Source organism: Ambystoma mexicanum, chromosome 4q (genome assembly GCF_040938575.1).
Source record: "Ambystoma mexicanum isolate Mex_15411 chromosome 4q, UKY_AmexF1_1, whole genome shotgun sequence".
Classification (NCBI taxonomy): Eukaryota; Metazoa; Chordata; class Amphibia; order Caudata; family Ambystomatidae; genus Ambystoma; species Ambystoma mexicanum.
This window is the reverse complement of record NC_090928.1, coordinates 533,710,112-533,729,106: the sequence shown is the minus strand read 5'-3', so window position 1 is coordinate 533,729,106 and position 18,995 is coordinate 533,710,112. Positions and strand designations below refer to the sequence as shown.

The following is an 18,995-nucleotide window of genomic DNA, read 5'->3' as shown; positions in this document are numbered from 1 at the left end:
GATAATGAATACAAAATGTCAAATCAAGAAACAATGCAGACTGCAGGGACACTTTATGATAGACTCCCTGGGACAATAAAAGTCTGCACTTCTAGTGGGCTTTGATGACAAAGAGATTTACATGTAGAAGTTCATCAACATATGATGATGTCTGAAGCCAAATAATGAGGCAGGGGGTTCAGCATGCCGAACAGAATGTACCACACCCTGTTAGATAAGCAGCCGACAGAGTCCCTCTCGCAGTTTTTACACTCTCTCTGAAGAGTGACAGGGCTTTATTGGTGTGCTGTCAGTTTAATTATTTGCTATCCCGCCATCGCTGATAGCAAATAGGAAGGAAACAAGGGTCTATCTTACAGACCAGATTGCCAAAGATTTTGTATTTTCAAGGAGGAAAGTGGGCACTAAGAATGATGCAAAGACCACGTTCTTTGGTTCTACAGGGTTTTTAGGGATTATGCAAAATATAGATGAACAACCTGTAAGTTGGAACTTCCCACAAAAACAATTAAAACAAGAGTCAGGTGCGACAGAGTCATAGGTATGACCCTGTCAACGGGAGCTGAAGACTCCTCTCAACCTAGGGTAAGCAGGCTACCAAGGCAATGCAAGAGCTAGACCTACCCGAGAGGTGGTTTTGGGGAAGTTGAGTACGACGCATGTCCTAGGCTCACCGGTATGGATGAATCAGTGAATGTACACTGGTGCCTCTTTTTAGGATCAGATGCCTAGGAGCCCCTGTTCTCGCCAGGTCTCTTTCTCTCTCTCCCTCTCTCTCTCTAATCTTTCAGATGGTTTCCAGGAAGCAGCAAAATCCAGCAAAGAATTGGCACTACAATTAACTTGGCCCAATGGACAAGACCAAGGCCCACAACAGGAGGAACTGGTGGTTACTGAAATTGAAAATGACCAGTGTCACTTGTGGCTTCAATAACTCCCAGTGTCAAAAGTTTTAATTTTAGAAAAGGTGAAAACCACAGTTTTATCTCAGGTCTGCACTACATAATTGAACTAGATGCATTCCAGCTGAACACTCCCGCAGGGTTGTCAAAATAGTATTTGGTGGTTTTTAAGGTGCCAATGTCAAACACTCTTGTTCACGCTCTCTCTCATTTGTTCCCCTTTCTCTCCTCTCCCTGACCGCACCAGTCTGCTCTCTTTCAGCCCTTCTCACATCCTGTTTGATATGCACCAATCAGATTCCCGCCAGTTGTCTTCCTGCTCTGAACTCTCCTCTCTTCCACTACCCACATACACCGGCTTCACTCATTCAATCACCCTTCTTACTCTCACTCAATCACTTTGTATGCTCTCTTCCTTTACTAACCTTCCTATCACTAACCGTTCTTCCCAAGTCATCCTCCCTTCCTGCTCCGCCTGAGATGTCCCCCAGGTCTATATACTCTCCCCCTAGCTCTTTAACATCTACCTTGCTCTACCTGCACGCCTCATGGCCTCCTTCTCCTCCAACTTCCGGTTATAGCAGAAGACAAACACCTCTTTTTCAAACTCCCTGCTGACCCTCTTGTACCCTCCATCATCCCTGACTGCCTATCTGCCATCCAGTGCTGGTATGCCTCCAAAGTCTCTCCCTCAATGCCTGTAAAACTGAGATCCTTCCCATCGCGGCTCTGCAGCCTGCTTCCCCTCACAATGGCCTTACTCATTGGGCTCTCCCCCTGCGCCTTCAACTGAAGCCAGAAACCTTGCAGTCATCTTCGACTCCTCTCTCTCCTTCCTCCCTTACACTCTGGACATTGCCAACAAGTCCCACTTTCAGCTATTCCTTCTCAAAGGAATTTTACCTTTTCTAACTTTCCCTCAGAAGAGGCTCAATGTGACCCAATCCCTAGGTCTCTCTAGGCTTGACGTCTGCAATAGCCTCCTCCTGAATCTACCATCTTCCACTCTGTGACCCCTCCAGCTAATCCAGAAGAGGGCAGCAAGACTTATCATTGGCCTTACGCCCAGAGACCGCATCTCTCCTGCACTAAAAAGTCTTCACTGGCTCCCGGTTGCTCCACGGATTAAATTCAAATCCCTCTGCATCATCCACAAGGCTGTCTGGGCCCGGGAACCACACTATCTTTAACTTCATCTCACTAAATACTCTCCCTCTAGACCACTATGTTCCTCTGGCACCAACTCTCTATGTGTAAAGTCTTTTGCTAAACAGAGAGTAGGTGGTTGTTTACTTTCGTCAGTGGGCTCCCTCTTATGGAATAGCCTCCCCCTCCCTCGGCAGCTTTAGAAGGATCTTCTCAAATTCCACAAGCTCCTTAAGACTTTCCTCTTTTCCTCCTCCTTCCTTCTTCTCTCCTCTGCTAATCCCACAGTTGCTGCAATCAGTGTCCTGGGCCCTTATGCATCCTTGGGGCCCTGACCTCCAACACCAATCCTGCCCAGCTTCTCTGTATCCACAGCACTTGTATCTGCACACCCTCTGCCCCCTGGAGGTTTGCAGTTACCGGCCCCAGTCTGAAGCACTCAACATTCCCAGCACTTCATCTGTGGCTCACCCATGAGCTCGGACTCCCCAGCACTTACCCCTTCTTCCCTCTTCCTTGCTGCACTTGCACGTTCTGAATACTCACAAGGCATAGTAGGTCCGTCCCTTCTACCTCCCCCCCACTCTGCTCTTAAATATTGTGTTTTTAATGGTTTTTTGCACACCCTTGGTCCATCCCTGCCCTGTGGGTGCTTTGAAACAGTATTTTCTTATTGTATAAGCGCCTAAGTAAACAATAGATAAATACATACATACATACATACATAAAATACCCTCTTAAATGGTCCACCAAATACGTACTCATTCACAGCCTTTCTCTGTTTCTCAATCAGGTACCACTCAATTTCATTACCACCACCTCACCTGCAACAAGCCCCAACACAATCTCTGCAATGCTCTGCTCCACTGTCCTTCCTCCACCTGGTCTCTCGGTCTGCCTCCTGTCCACCTGACCTCAAATGAACACCCCTAGCTCATTTCAGTGTTTCCAGGATTTTCATACCCCTGATTTCCCCTTTCCACTCCTTTCCTCCCCTTGCATTGGTTATCTTGCTCATTTGATCTCTCGAGCAAATCTGTCCTTGTTTGTCCTCCCAAAACCCCTGTGGGTAGGGCAACAACTTTTGGAGGTGGTAAAATCATCCTTGCCCCGTTTCTGTGCATAGCAGAAGGATCAGTCTCTCTGATGAAAAGCTAGGCTGTTTGACTGCAATTGCTGAGGTACGGTGAATACTTGTTTGATGTTTGGACGAACCACTTGGCTCGCATTGTTCCTCTGGAGTCACTCGCAAAGCCAGCTTCTCCCCTATGCATAATTAGGTCACTGGTAGCTGCTGCACAATATTATGGGAGCAGTATTCCCTGCAGCAAAACACACAATTCTGTCCAGAATAGGTTTCTGCAGGCATTAGGTGACCGACAGCGGGTACAACGTTCATTTTTCGGCAGTCATTTTTTCGATGTTTTTGTTGCTGATTTTTTCTCTCGAAAAAAAACACCATCGAAAACATACGTGGCGTGGGGAAGGCTATATAAGGGGTGGGGGCGGTAATATAGTTAACTTAATTGGGGAAGGGGGTCCTTGAGGGGATGGGTTGAGATTCCCAAAAAGAAAAAAATATTTCTTGATGCGTTTTTTGAGGAAACAAAACCAGCAAAAAACCCATTAAAGAAAATGACTGGCGAAAAATGAACACTCTCAAGAAACATGGCACATGTAGGGGGCAGGGACTTGGGCCCTCACAACTCCATCACACTACTTCTGGGGCAGGACTGGCACTGGTGAAAACCCTGGTAGGCCCTCTGCCCCAGATCTAAAGTGATCCCTCTTCCACCTTAACAGAGTCATGACCCTTCACCTTTCACACTAGCATTCCCCATTCAGGAGTCGAATGAGAAACCCAACACCCACTTCCAGGTCGCCAGAATACTATAAGGGAACAGTGAAGCAGTAGCGGCAGAACTGGAGCCAGTGTGGAAATGTACAGTAGTACGGGAGACCAGGGCATACTCCCAAAAACCCATGTGGTCAGTAACTTACCAGATCCAGGAGTGGCAGCAAGAATTCCCTTGCCCCACAACTATTTTATAATTAAAGTGTACCATTTGACCTACCGAATTAGGTGAAAAAGATGCTGGCAAATGGAAGTAGGTCAAATTAGCATTAGGTCAAATTGGACAATACCTTGCGTAACATTGCCACAGTGGAAAGAAACTCAGCACGCCTATGCAACCACAACTCAGTCATTCAAACCTGTCAGGTATGTTTTTTCTACAAGCATAGGTATTAGGGTGTTATGGGGAGTAGGGAGGATAGTCTAGAGAAATGAACACACAAACACAGCAAAGGGTTTAAAATTATTTTTGTATTAATGTGTATGTCATTTTTACTTTGTTCACTGGACTTATCTGACTGTTCGAAGGTGTCCGCACTGCATGGGGTACCTGGAATATCAACAGACTGATGGCAATAGGCAGGGCTTTCCTGCCAAGAAACAGACTTACCTGTCTTGAAGATTCTATTTCATGAGCTTGGGAACATTTTAAATCAATCATTGGGGAGAATAGCTGGGGAAAGGAAAAGGACGGTGAGGCAGCCCCACTCAGAGCTCATGCCCCACATATGTCAGTTGGGGCCGAGGGTATCCAGAGCCCTGGCTGCATTTCCAGGACAGCTCAGACTCCTTCGTAGCCTAGGGAGCTGTCATTCCAACTGCAGGTGGGCCTGAAGAAAAGGAAAAAGTCCCAAGCCACATCGACGCAGAGGACCAGGTGAAGGTGTGCCACGATCAAGGGATGGGTGAGTGAGGAGGCCCCTGGCAATGCATCGTGGCATGGGAACATTACAGCCCACCTGGGGACAAGACCGGACAGGCTGATTAAGAGTGAAGCACTGAGCTATATGCACTGTCCAGCCTGGGCGAAGATACGCCCCCGCCAGGGTTTCCTGAGAGGGCCGGCCCCAGATCAGGAGAACTGACCTGGGAAGCATATGGCCCTGACAGGGGGTCAGACCGGGTGGGTTAGGGGTCAGACCGGGAGGATTGGAGAAGATCAAAGTCCTGGGCAGTGCGCATAGTGCAGCCTGGGTGGAGTTGATGTTGGTGGCCTGAGAAGGGAAACCTGACCACCCAGAGGCCAGGCGGGAGGGCAGTGAAGATGGATCTACCTAGCCAGCCAGGCTGCATGTGGGGGCAGCCTGCACCGGCAAGGGTCCAGTGAGGTCTCCATCCTCCCTTGGGCTAGGCAGGAGAGCCGCTGTTGAACCTACCTTGAGTCCCCGAAAGCAGCGTCCGTCACAGTTGGTGAGGTGCGGGCAGACTGTTGGTGGCTCTGCCCAGATAGGTGGGATCTGGGCAGGGCCGAGTAAAGAACTCACTACCTGGGGCTCACCTACATGATGTGAGCTCCTCGCAATGAGAGGAGTGCCATGAAGCACCGTCACGGAGGAACATGGGTTGCTGTAGCCCTGACCAGTATAAAAGGCACCCTCATGGAAGAAAATCAGGCCATATTGAGGAAAATGGACTGAAGTAGCCCTGACAAGTACAAAAGGCACTGGCACAGAGGAAAAATGGGCCGTATAGACAGGCAATGCCCTGCACACAGCCACCTGCAGCACAGTGGGACTTGAAATCAATTATGATGGATGCCAACATTAAGATCTAAAAAAAAAGGTACTGTACATGGACAAGGAGCATTGTATATGGACTAGGACTGTAATTGGTGACATAGGATGCTTATTTAGGGCAGACTGCAGTTGCCTATAGTTGTTTAACAGAAGGGGGATTTTAACGTTTGAAGAAGGGATTGCAAGAGAATGATGGGAGCCCAGGGACGAGGTGTGATTAGGGGTCTGCCCAAGGCTCATTTGGTCAGAGGGTTGCCCACAAGCGGTTATATCCTTTAACCCCATTAAGGAATGGGGCGCCCAGTGAGAGGGAATGTTTGGGGGTGGGCAAGTATTAAGAATGGGATGCCTGTTACAATTGCTCGCAAAGGCCAGAAAACCTACATACCCAAAATGTTGCTGGACGTTTGGGACCCCCCAACAGACTCTGGATCAGGGCTGCGATTTAGTCACTCTTTCCATTTTCTGCTACTTTCTGGCATAACTCATTTATTCCCCTTGGTGGTTTTACTAGTCCCACCAGAATCTAGATGATAGCTCCTGGCTAGCCTTACTCTACTCTCAATCTGTCTGGGAGAGTTTTAGGCTGTTGGGGGCTAATGCCTGGGATAGCGATATGAGGGCCAAGACCAAAACCAGAAACATTTTAAATCTCCATTCTTTGTTAGAATGATCATTCTTGCGTCAGAGAGATTGTTTGCAAATGCCAGGAACCCTACTACTCTTTTTTCATTGGAGAGAGGCATTCATCCTGTAGCTGTGTGGAAATCGCGAAGGCATTGTTATTACGTTTAAAGTTTACATACATGTTATTTTCCTAGTTTTGTAAAAGCATAGCAAATATCCACATGTGTAGGCAGAAACTGTCTGTCCCCCTTAATAGTTGTATTGCCCTTGCCTGGCATATTTGAGGGTTTAAGCCTGCCCAGTAACAATAACTAGAAGCAGCAAATAGCGGACAAACAGGCTTGTAGGCGATAAATAGTTCAACAGGAGCAAAACAGTGCTCAGCATCATTGAATTTCAAAACCATGTAAAATATATTCCTTCACAGTGATGAATAAAATGTAATTGGTACATTTCACTACCCAATGTCTTCTAAAATCTATGCAATGGAATGACTTTCATGTAAGACTATGGTTTCAGAGCATTAAAATGTCTGTACTCCAAGGACATGTAGTATGCCATTTCTGCCTCCAGGTGGCACTGTCGCTTTCAAGAGAGAATGAAACTCAGTAGTGGTTTTGTTAGTGGACGTGGTCTACTGTTTCATTTGCAAATATCTTAGCCAGCAAAATAAGTGAAATCTCAAGAATGTTCACTTATTCTTAGGGACATTGTGGTGTGTTGGTCTAGTTCTTTTGGCAGAGAGCGTCATGACCTCTTCATGACGCCTCTGCAATAAAAGGGACTCTGCTGGCATGCACGGACCAGAGCAGCAGAGCCCCAGGAAGTGGCAACTCGTGTCTGCGTGTGGTTATTTGGTTGTGGGCCTTGCCACGTGTTCGTGGCCTAGGCAGTCCGCCATGGCCTGGGTGACACCCCGCCACGGTCGACCCCGCTGGGTGCCCCCAGCTGTATGTGCATTAGCCGGTGATCCGGCCCACGCAGGGTGATCCCTGCGTTCTACACGCTGCGTGTCCGCGGTGTAGTGGCCTTGTGTTGGAGCTCCAACACTGTTCGTGGCCCGCCCCAGTGATCTGGAGGATGCCCTCCACAGACATTCTCCAGAAAAAGCTTAAGCTTACTGTGTATATACACATATAGAAGGAGAACGTCCCTGGACTGTTGAGCTGATTGCTACTGGCACCCAGAGCTGCACCGCTCCCACCCCTCTTTTGTTTGCACCCATCACTGGAGACTGGGGCTCCAGAGGGGATGCACATGGGTTACACATTCCTGACTTAGGAGTGCCACACTGTTCGTAGCTCCACCCCACCTACCTACCCTTGCACCCTTGACGGCTAAAATAGAAAAAGGGGGGACAGTTGGATCCAGGCTGGCTCTAAACTACAGATACCAGAATTCCCTGCTGCAACATCCTGGTACTTACCAGAGGGATTCAACCATGTACGCCTGAATCCAGTCAGCCTCCCTGAAGATCGCTGAAGCATAAAAGCACACTAGGGGCAGAACAACCCTGGACTGTTGGGCTGATTGCAGCTATGTCCCAAAGAGGTGCCCCTCCCATCCCTCTTTTCTTTGTACATCTCACTGGAGACTGGGGCTCCAGAGGGGCTGCACCTGGGCAACACATTCCTGACTTTGGAGTGCCATACTGTTGGCAACCCCCAGCCCCCTTTCCCAGTGAGGGCTAACATTGAAAAATGGGGAAGAGTTGGATCCTGGCTGGCTCTAAACTACAGATACCAGAATCCCCTGCTGGAACATCATGGTACTTACCCGAGGGATTGAGACTGTGCACTTGAATCCAGTCAGCCTCTCTTAAGATTGCTGAGGCATAAAAGCATGCTAGGAGGAGAACATCCCTGGACTGTTGAGCTGATTACAGCAAGGACCCAGAGTTGCGCTCCTGCAACCCCTCTCTTGTTTGTACATATCACTGGAGACTGGAGCTCCAGAGGCAACACATGCCTGACTTTGGAGTGCCACACTGTTGGTAACTTCCCCCACCCTCTCCACTGAGGGCTAACATTGAACAACGGGGACGAGTTGGATCTCGGTTGGCTCTAAATTACAGATACCAGAATTCCCTGCTGCAACATCCTGGTACTTACCAGAGGGATTTAACCCTATACACCTGAATCCAGTTAACCTCCCTAAAGATTTCTGGGGCATGAAAGCGCACTTGGAGAACAACCCTGAATTGTTGAGCTGATTACAGCTGGGACCCAGAGTTGCGCTCCTGCAACCCCTCTCTTGTTTGTACATATCACTGGAGACTGGAGCTCCAGAGGCAACACATGCCTGACTTTGGAGTGCCACACTGTTGGTAACAACCCCCCCGCCCACCACACTGAGGGATAACATTGAAAAAAAGGGGAGAGTTGGATCCCGGCTGGCTCTAAACTACAGATACCAGAATTCCCTGCTGCAACATCCTGGTTCTTACCAGAGGGATTCAACCCTGTACACCTGAATCCAGTCAACCTGCCTGAAGATTGCTAAGGCATGAAAGCACGTTAGAACATCCCAGTACCCACACTATATCCCAGCTATGGCCATCTAGTAGGTCCAAAATAAACTATTAGGGGCACATGTACAGTGGACCCTGCCGGAGGACCTAGCCAATGGCAATGGCTAGTGGCCCATAAAAAACATTATGGTACAACAAAACCCTTGGAATACACTAAAAATACCTTAGTCAAATTGCACATATTTAACGCAACAAAACCTTTGAAATTAAGCGATGTGGGAAGTAATGAACAGCTTAACTTGCGCGCGCCTGTTCAAAAGCCCATGAGCACATACATATTAGAATAGAAGGGATTCATAATGGCATACAAAATGGTATTATGAGGGACATAGCATTATAGGGGACATCAATGGGAGTGCGCCGAGATAAGCTGGTCATGACTTCACACATCTGCTGAATTTCCAGGGTTTCATTGCGTTAAATCTGGCCAACTTAACTGCACCTTAACTTAGGCTTTTTCAATGAATATATTATAGTGCAGCGACTTGTGATGTCATCTTTGATGTCCTGGGTTTTAGTCTTAGCAGTGCACAGTGTTGGCGCGAGTTATGGTTGCTTAGCTTACCATAACTGGCGAAATTCTAGGGTTTTCAGTTTTACTTGTAACCATAACATCCCTTTAACAACGTTTTTTTACTGAATTTCATAGGGTTTATTAGTGCAACTTAACCATAACCTCCCTTTAACAAAGTTCTTTCACTCAATATATATATATGTGATTCGTGATTTGTGTATCTTTGAACCAATCAGCTACCGAATTTCATACTGTACACGTGCCCTTAGGGCAATCAGTTTGCAGATTTTGTGTACCTCACGATTGTAAAAGAAAAGAGTCTGTTATTATCCTTTGTACATTAGGGTTTTTTAATATCTTAGTGCCAATCTGGATGCTGATTATACCAAGTGTGACAGATACTTATTTCTTTAAATATTATCTGTATGTTTTCCTTATATGAATATTTTGATGTATTGCCATTTGAGAATCGAATGTTGAATTTTAGTGCTGCTCACATTGTGGAATCATTCAGTTAAGCAAAATAGTGAATTTTTTCTTTGTTTTTATTAACTTTTTCACAAAGAGAGCACAATTGTCAATGCTTTTGGGTGTGTTTACGTTCTCCCTTCACATAAAATAAAGTTATTGGAAGATTAAGATGCAGTTCTTAGTTCATTGTTTGTATACGTGGTTCCCGAACTAAGGGAGGTACAGCATTTTGATTTGAGAATTTTGTAGCATTGTTGCTCAATCTACACTTCCTCGTTTCAGTATCATCTGAATAATTCATTCAATTATTCATTCTTGATTCCTTTTGTGTGGGGATAGAAACAAGGTAAACTTTAAAAACATTTTATCTGGTTCTCGATACACAGAGTGTACTCATGGCTCACCTTTTTTGTTAATTTTCGATCTCAGTACTCAAACAGGTAAAATCCAAACAATATTTGACACTGGTGCATACGTATGCATATGTAATGAAAATAGGCAATATTCAGATGTGCTGAGAAAGTATTTTTTGTTTCTATATTGAAATTGAGATCCAATAAAGTACTGGAACAATAAGAGGGCTCTATGGGTATGAGATCTGGATTTGTGATATATGGTTTAAGTGGAAATAAAATGCAGAAAGCAAGGATTTCACGTGTTATGAGTAGTGTTTTCACTACATGGGAATAATGGTCAATGAATACAGTGGTAACTCATTTTTATAGATACTGTTCATGAATCTAGATCTCATATCATCACGTCCCTCTTCCTCGTCCCAGTACCTTCGTAGAGCTCAATCTGAGTATTTTTGTATTTTTTAAAGTTCATATTTATAGGTAGTCTTTAGAATTACTTAAGGCACATTTTTCCAGAAGGGAAGCAGGCATGATTTAATGTTCTCTAGGACACAGAACCCCACTATCACCATGTCGCTCTGCCTCGTTTTAATACCACACTACCACCAACTCACTCCTCATCACAGTCCTGCACTAACCATGCATCGCTGTTCCTCATCGCAGTTCCCAACTACCCTACCTCATCATAGTTCCTAACTACCCCACCTCACTCTTCTTCAACGTCACAGTACATTACTAATGCCATCTTATTTAGTGGACACAAAAAAACATGAAACACTTAATAAACCCTATGTTACATAGCTCAAGAACAGATAATGATAACAAATGATATGACATCATGTATGTTATCAAAAGAAATGACAGAATTATAGCTGGTGGGAGATATAGCATAACAAAAAACTTGAAATTCAGTAAAAAAAACTTTAGTTGAAGCGAAGTTAAGGTGGAACAATCTGATGCAATGAAACTCTTGAAATTCAGTGGAACACTCAATGTACATGCAGATGTCAGGGTGATTGTGGCCTGAAAGTCACATGCTGACTGACAACGTGCAATGTCAATGCATATCGACAAGATACTTGGAAATGCAAATGTGTGGGCAGCTTACCCAGATACTTTGCCATATCACAGGGACAGTATTTTAAAATGCAAACTCCAAACTATCTAAATCCACCCTTCTGTGCAGAAACCCGCTTTTTAAATGTTGCATCTCTCTTTCTTGCACGTGTGATCTGCTGTACCAGTGATGTCACTCATGATGTCATATGTGATATCATCAGTGATGTAATTTGTGTGCTTAGGGGCTCTGCAGTGGGGGCATCATTGTTAAGGTGGCATAGTTTACAGAACCTGACGAATTTCAGGGGTTTTGAGGTGTTAAATCAGCACCTTAATGTTAATTCAGCTATTGTTTCTCACAGAATACATACATACACACACATATATATATATACAAAAGAACGTGGCTTTGATATTCCAGAGCACTCTGCCTGCTTATGGAAACAGTGGGTGCCACGGGCTGAGAGAAAGCCACTCTCAAGTAGAGGCAAACAATCGATAAGAGGAAGCACTCACAAGCCGCAGAACTTGCTTTGGGTGGGATCAGAGATCCACTGCGAGAGGGCAACACAAGAGGACTTAAAAGTAAAGATATTCAATATAAGATCGTTTTAACACCCATTAAGCAATCAGTATTAGAATTGGGACCTTCGTTTTCACCAGTGTATCCATTTCATTTAACAGATTCTAGGGTGGACTTATTTAAGTTTGTAAGGAAATTAAAACTGGCAAAATACCAACATGAGCATGGAAAGTAACCTTAGGTTTAAATCCACTTTTTGCCTAAACATTATCAACGAGAAAATCAATGAAGAACTAGTGTTGAAAGATCTCAGACAATTTAGTCATCAAATTCCATCAGACAAATACAACCTAGGTGTCGATCAAAATGTGGCAACAGACATTTTTATTAGTCAAGCAAACCCCCCCTAAAATTAATCTAAAGTTACCTTAACTTCACACCCCTGTTGCGCAGCCTTTAACCACAATGATGACATCACAGATGACATCACTGATGCAATCACTAATTACATTACAACACTAACCATTCATGACCAGCGGCCACAGCCTTTAGCTGTGCCCACTGTATATTTTAACATATTAAGGAGCCATTATCCATGGCCTTTGGTTATGGCCAGTGGCCACTGCCTTCAGTCATGCCTCCTGTTTATTTTAACACACTAAGGAGCTACTAGCCATGGGTGTTGGCCATGGCCACTGGTCATGGCCTTTGGCCGTGTCCACTGCATATCTTAAAACACTAATGAACCACTAGCCATGGAGTTTGGCTATGGCCAGTGGCCAAGGTCTGCAGCCATGCCCACTGTATATTTCACAACACTAACCAGCCACTAGCCATGTCCTTCATCCAAACCCCTCTATATTTTAACACATTAAGGGGCAGTAGTCATGGTCTTCAGCCACGGTCAGCGGGCACGGCCTTTGGCCATGCTTACTGTATATTTATTTTCAAACACTAAAGGACCCCTAGCCAAGGCCTTTGGTCATGGTGAATGGCCACGGCCTTTGGCCGTGCCCACTGTATATTTCCCAACGCTAACTGGGCAGTAGTCATGGGCTGTACCCGTAGCCAGTGGTCACAGGCTTCTTCCATGCACATTGTACATTTAAACACATTAAAAGGCCACTATCTATGGCCTTTAGCCATGGCAAGAGACACAGTACAACACTAACTAGCCACTAGCCATAGCCAAGGCAAAGGCCACGGCTAAGGCTGCGTCCTAAATTGTTTGTTAGTTAATCAAAGCTTTCATAAATTATGTTGTATCTGATGCCATTACAGATCTAATCAGTGGTGTCATATATGATGTCATTTGTGATTTCACCAGTGAAGTCATAGATGATATCATTAGGGATGTCACCAGTGATATCAGAGATGACATCAGGAATGTCATCTGTCTGATTGTGAGATGACACGGTATGAAAAGGCGCTCCTCTCAACCACAACGGCCCTTATTAAAAGGAACATTGGAACATTGCGAAACTATGGGGCTCAAGCGTGATGCCAAGGATTGAACAATGGATTGCGGATGTGGATACTTGTATAGCCATGGAACGGGGGGTATACAGGGCGCGAGGATGCCCTGAGAAAGCTGAAAAAATTTGGCTTAAATGGGAAGAAGCTCAATGACTTGTTTCATTACCAAACTAGTTACTGCAGTGACATTGATGTAGAGAAGATATAAATATTAATGAATACAAGTTACATTCTATATAGTTGACACAGATCTAATGCTGTCTTAGAAGTATTGACGTTGGCATTGTTTGTCTCCCCTGGAGACTTGTGTTGTAATGTCTATTATAAAACCAATAAAATGAGTTATATAAAAAAAGAGAATGTCATCTGTGTTGTCATCACTGTGGGCAAAGACTGTGCAACAGTGGGCGTGAAGTTGAAGTGGCTTTAGATGAATTTCAGGGATTTTTTGTATTAAGGTCTCACCTTAATGTCCCTGCAACTAAAAATATGTCCTTGAATTTAAACTTTTTTCACACTGTATTGCTCTCCTTGACGTCCTTGCAAGTAAAGTTTTTTTCATTGAATTTAAATGATTTTATTATTCCATAGATTTTAGGCCGTACCCACTGTATATATTAGAACACTACCAGAATACTAGCCATGGCCAGTAGGCCTGGTTGTCAGCCGAGCCCGCTGTATATTTTAGAACACTACCAGACCATCAGCCATGGCTTTCGGCCATGGCAAGAGGGCATGACATCTGGCCATGCCCACTGTATTTTTTTAAATCACTGCCAGACCAACAGACATGGCCTTCGGCCATGCCCACTGTATTTTTTTTAAATCACTACCAAACCAACAGCCATGGCCTTCGGCTGTGCCCACTGTATTTTTTTAAATCACTACCATACCAATCTCCATGGCCTTCGGCCATGCCCACTGTCTTTTTTTAAATCACTACCAGACCAACAGACATTGCCTTCGGCCATGCCCACTGTATTTTTTTTAAATCACTACCAAACCAACAGCCATGGCCTTCGGCTGTGCCCACTGTATTTTTTTAAAATCACTACCATACCAATCTCCATGGCCTTCGGCCGTGCCCACTGTATTTTTTAAATCACTACCTGGTCACTAGCCATGGCCTTCACTGATTTTAGAACACCACCAGACAACTAGTCATGGCCACTCCGGCCGTGCCCACTGTGTGTTTTAAATTACTAGCAATGGCTTTAGGCCATGGCCAGTGGGCCCGGCCTTCGCATGTGTCCACTGTCCATTTTAGAACACTACCAGACCACTAGCCATGGCCTTTGGCCATTACCAGTAGGCACGGAGTCCGGCTGTGCCCAATGTATTTTTTGAATCACTACCAGACCACTAAACATGGCTTTCGGCCATGGCCAGAGGGCACAGCCAGAGCGCATTTTTTGTTAAATCACTACATGATCACTAGCTTTCGGCTATGGCCTTTGGCCGGGCCCACTGTCCATTTTAAAACACTACCAGACCACTAGCCATGGGGCCGTGATTTTTCACCCACGACCTCACTGTATCTGTTAAAATGACTAAACACTTGTTTTTAATTACCTTTTTGTAATTAGTCGCAGGTATAACTATAATTAGGGTTTCCTGTTTTCAGTGTTTACTTTTTTTACTTTGCGGTGTGTTTTTCCAGTGTTTTCAAAACATTACAGAATCTGTGTTTATCAGTGTTTTTTCATGTGCCCCCTTCAAACAATCACGGGTAACTGTTTTTTCCAGTGTAAACATACAACTATTCTTTTATTGTTTCATTGCATGCCTAAGTAGGGTAATTCATGACTGGCTGCAAGAATAACATATGTCCAGGTTTGAGAGGTTAACCTCCAAATCCACCCTAGTGCAACCATCGCTCAAAGACGTTCAATCACAGACACATTTTCCCTGATTTGACAGTGGTATTGTTATGTATAAGAGCTGGCAGACTTTGAGAACACACAATTAATTTAGGCAATGCGCAGTGAGATTAAATTATTTGCCATGGATCAGCAGCATGCTAAAAGCCGCTTGTTTTATGGCCGGTCTCTTGGTGACTGTTGTGATACTTTGCACGACCCCAACTAACCGCATTTAAGCTGCATGGAAAAGAGGAAAAAATGACCAGCTGCAAGAATAACATATGCCTAGGTACTTTTGCCCCCATAGCAAAAATCAAAAGCTGGCACCCATGGCTAGACGCAGAGTAAGTGAACATATATCTTAAAGTGAAATATACAAATGTAATCCAGTTGACCTTCCCCTTTGAAGAAAGTGCACAAGGCAAAATAGCATTTGACTTTAAAAAAGGTAATGAATACCAGAAAAATAACCTCAGAGAGGAAATGTTCCAAGAATTATGCTGGCAAAGTAAAAAAGGTGCTCACCTTTTAAACCCAGCAATCTGTAGTGAAATATTCCCTGGAAAAAAAAATTCCAACACGAAACAAGTGATTGTGGTCTTGTGGGTGAGAGTCTGCACTGGACACATGACAACCTAAGTAAAATCCTGGAAGCCAAATACTTAAGCAAGCTTGCCAACCTCAAAAAACACAAGCGGTTGAGTCTGCCCTCTTATGCTGTCCACCCATGTGTCTTACTTGTGCCCTGAAAAGCAGACGCAGTCAGGGGAAAATAACTGCACCAGTGTCCAGGATTGTAACCTCTCTTGCCAGATGCTGGGCAAATACTCTTGAATTACTTACTTGCATTCTCATAATTTCCCCTCCTTCCCCACTTGTCTGGCTTTCAACAATACTCTGCTTTATAAAGAAAACTTAAAAAGTACACATGTTATAGTGTCACTGAAATATATAAATTCTTATAGAACTATGTTAAGCTAAAAGTAAACAATTGTGCCATTATTCCCCCCATCTTAACTGGGAGACTACAAATGCCAGAATGCAATTCAGCAAACGGAAAAACAAATGATCTCTCAAAGAGCACTGGGAACATAGAAGATCTTTAATCCATATTGGGGCATATATATATACATATACATATATACATACACACACACATATATATATATATATAGATTACTCACCGTAATCATATTTCTGATGCTTGTATCTGCTTAGATTCACATGCTGTGCATAGGCCGATATCTAGTGGAAGCTGCAGAGTATTACAGTTTGTTTTTCGAAACTCGAAAATGGGCGTCGACACAGGGCGTGCCAGTAATACTATCCCTAGTGTGACGTCCACTGCACCCATGATCCCTCACGCGTGTAGGACCCTCAGATTGTATTTTTTTCTGACATGAGGTAGCATGAGGAGTAGCGCGAGTACAGATTACCAAGCAGATAGGAAGATAAGACTACAAGCATCCATGCGCCTTCTCTCAGAGGGGAGGTAGGGCGGGTCGCATGTGAATCTAAGCAGATACAAGCATCAGAAATACAATTACGGTGAGTAATGTATCCCTTCTGAGGCTTGTGGAATCTGCTTAGATCACATGCTATGCATAGATTAGCGAGCAGTGTTAGAAGAAGGAGGTGGGATGTGAGAAGGGTCATGAGCAAACAGATGTCTTAGAACCGCTTGTCCCACTTGAGTATCTGTCTTGGAATGAGTGTCAATGCAGTAGTGCTGAGTAAAAGTGTGAATAGAGCTCCAAGTAGCTGTTTTGCAAATGGTGTCAAGGGGTACATTTGCAATCAAAGCCATAGTGGCCCCAATGCCTCTTGTAGAGTGGGCTCTTGGCGTAAAAGGCCTTTTCAGAAAGGGAGTAACATAGTTGGATACAATTGACTATCCATTTGGAGATGGCACCTTTAGAGACGCGATCTCCTTCTCTGCCTGTAGCTACGGAGACAAACGGTTGGTCTGTTTTCCTTAGCAATCTGGTCTTGTCTACATAGTAGAGGACCGCTCTTCGCACATCTAGAGTGTGTAGTTTCACCTTAGCAGAGCTTTTGGGTTCTTGGAAGAAGGCCGGAAGCTCGATTGACTGGTTAACGTGGAATTTAGAAATAAACTTAGGTGAGAACCTAGGGTGTGTTCGTAGAACCAGTTTATCCTTATGAACAGTAAAGAAAGGATCCTGCACTGACAGAGCCTGAATTTCACTGACCCTTCTTATTGATGTAATGGCTACTAAGAAGGCAGTTTTATAGGTCAGGTGTTTGAGACTGGCTTTGTGCATGGGTTTAAATGGTGGGCCCATGAGCTTAGCAAGCACCACATTAAGGTCCCAACCAGGTGATGGGTTTGAAATTGGAGGGTGGAGTCTCTTTACCCCTTCCATGAAGGCTTTAACCACTGGTACTTTCCACCACAAAACCTTTTTGTGGGAAGTGGTGTAGGCTGACAGCGCTGCCAGATGTACCTTTACTGAGTTAAATACCAGGCCTGCATCCAGCAGGTGGAGGATGTAAGTGACAATATTGGAAGGAGTGCAATCAACTGGGTTGATTTGCTTATTCTGGCACCAGAAAACTAATCTTTTCCATTTATCAAAGTAACAGTGCCTCGTGTTAGGTTTCCTAGATTCCTTGAGGATGTCCATGCATCTCTGTGATAAGTTGAGATGTCCAAACTCTATGACTTCAGGAGCCATGCTGCCAGGTTCATTGAGTTGGGTTGAGGGTGCACTGTTTGTCCTTGGTGCTGGGACAGTAGGTTGTACCAGCACGGGAGTCTGATGGGTTCGCACGCCGCTAGTCTGCGTAGGTGTGGGTGCCACGGTTGCCTCGCCCACATGGGAGCAACTAGCATGAGCGTCATCGATTCCCTGTGCATCTTGTTGACCACTTTCCTCATGAGAGGGGTTGGTGGAAAAGCGTAGGCAAACATTCCTGACCAGTTCAATCACAGGGCATTCCTCTTGGAGTCTGGCTGGGGGAACCTGGATGCGAATTCTGGGCATTGCCTGTTTTCGCTTGTGGCGAATAGGTCTGTAGTGGGGAAACCCCACTGTGAGAAGATGTCTTCTACAACTTCTCTGAGTAGACACCATTCGTGTTCTCTTGGGAGGGGATCTCTGCTTAAAGCATCCGCTTGTGAATTGAGATCCCCTGGAACATGTTGAGATGACAGGTAAATGTTCCGTCTGAGTGCCCATCTCCAAATTTTCTGGGCAAGCTTAGACAGATTTGGCGAACAAGTCCCTCCCTGTTTGTTTAGGTTAAACATCGCTGTTGTGCTGTGTGTCAGGATCTGCACCGACAGGTTCAACAGGTGGGGTTTGAACGCCTGAAGCGCTCTGAATACTGCCAGAAGCTCTAGCAGATTGTTATAATTCTTGGCTACTGTGTGAGACCAGAGACCCTGAGCTGTGTGGTGGAGGACGTGTGCTCCCCACCCTGACAGGGATGCGTCTGTAGTGACTACAGCCTCTACTGCTGGATCGTAGAAGGGTTTCCCCTTTGACAGGTTCTCTCTTGTCCACCAGTGAAGACTTTGAACAAGTGTTGGCGAAACGACCACTAGATCGTCCCACTGACCATTTTCCTGAGACCACTGTTTCGCCAACAATTTTTGCATGGGTTGCAGGCACGCATGGGGGACCAGGTAAATACATGACGCCATCATGCCTAGCAAACGTATCGCTTTGCGCACCCTTATCTGGCGACCGGGCTTGTAAAAAGGAATTTGCAGTAGTAGATTCCGAATTCTTTCCTCTGATGGAAAGGCCAACCCCTCTTGAGTGTCTAAGACAGCTCATAAGAACTGTTTGGAGGTGCCTGGCACCAGACTTGATTTTTTCTCATTTATGGAGAAACCCAATTCGAAGAGGAGGTCGATTGTTCTTTGAAAGTTTGACCTGCAAATTACTGGGGTCTCCCCCGTGATGAGC

General features: G+C 45.0%; 1 protein-coding gene across 2 annotated transcripts in view; it reads right to left on the bottom strand.

Moving 5' to 3' along the window:
* The window catches only part of ARFGEF3 (ARFGEF family member 3), a 1,236,769-nt gene that overhangs the window by 511,611 nt on the left and 706,163 nt on the right, over positions 1-18,995 (bottom strand). The gene's annotated exons all lie outside the window — the stretch shown is intronic.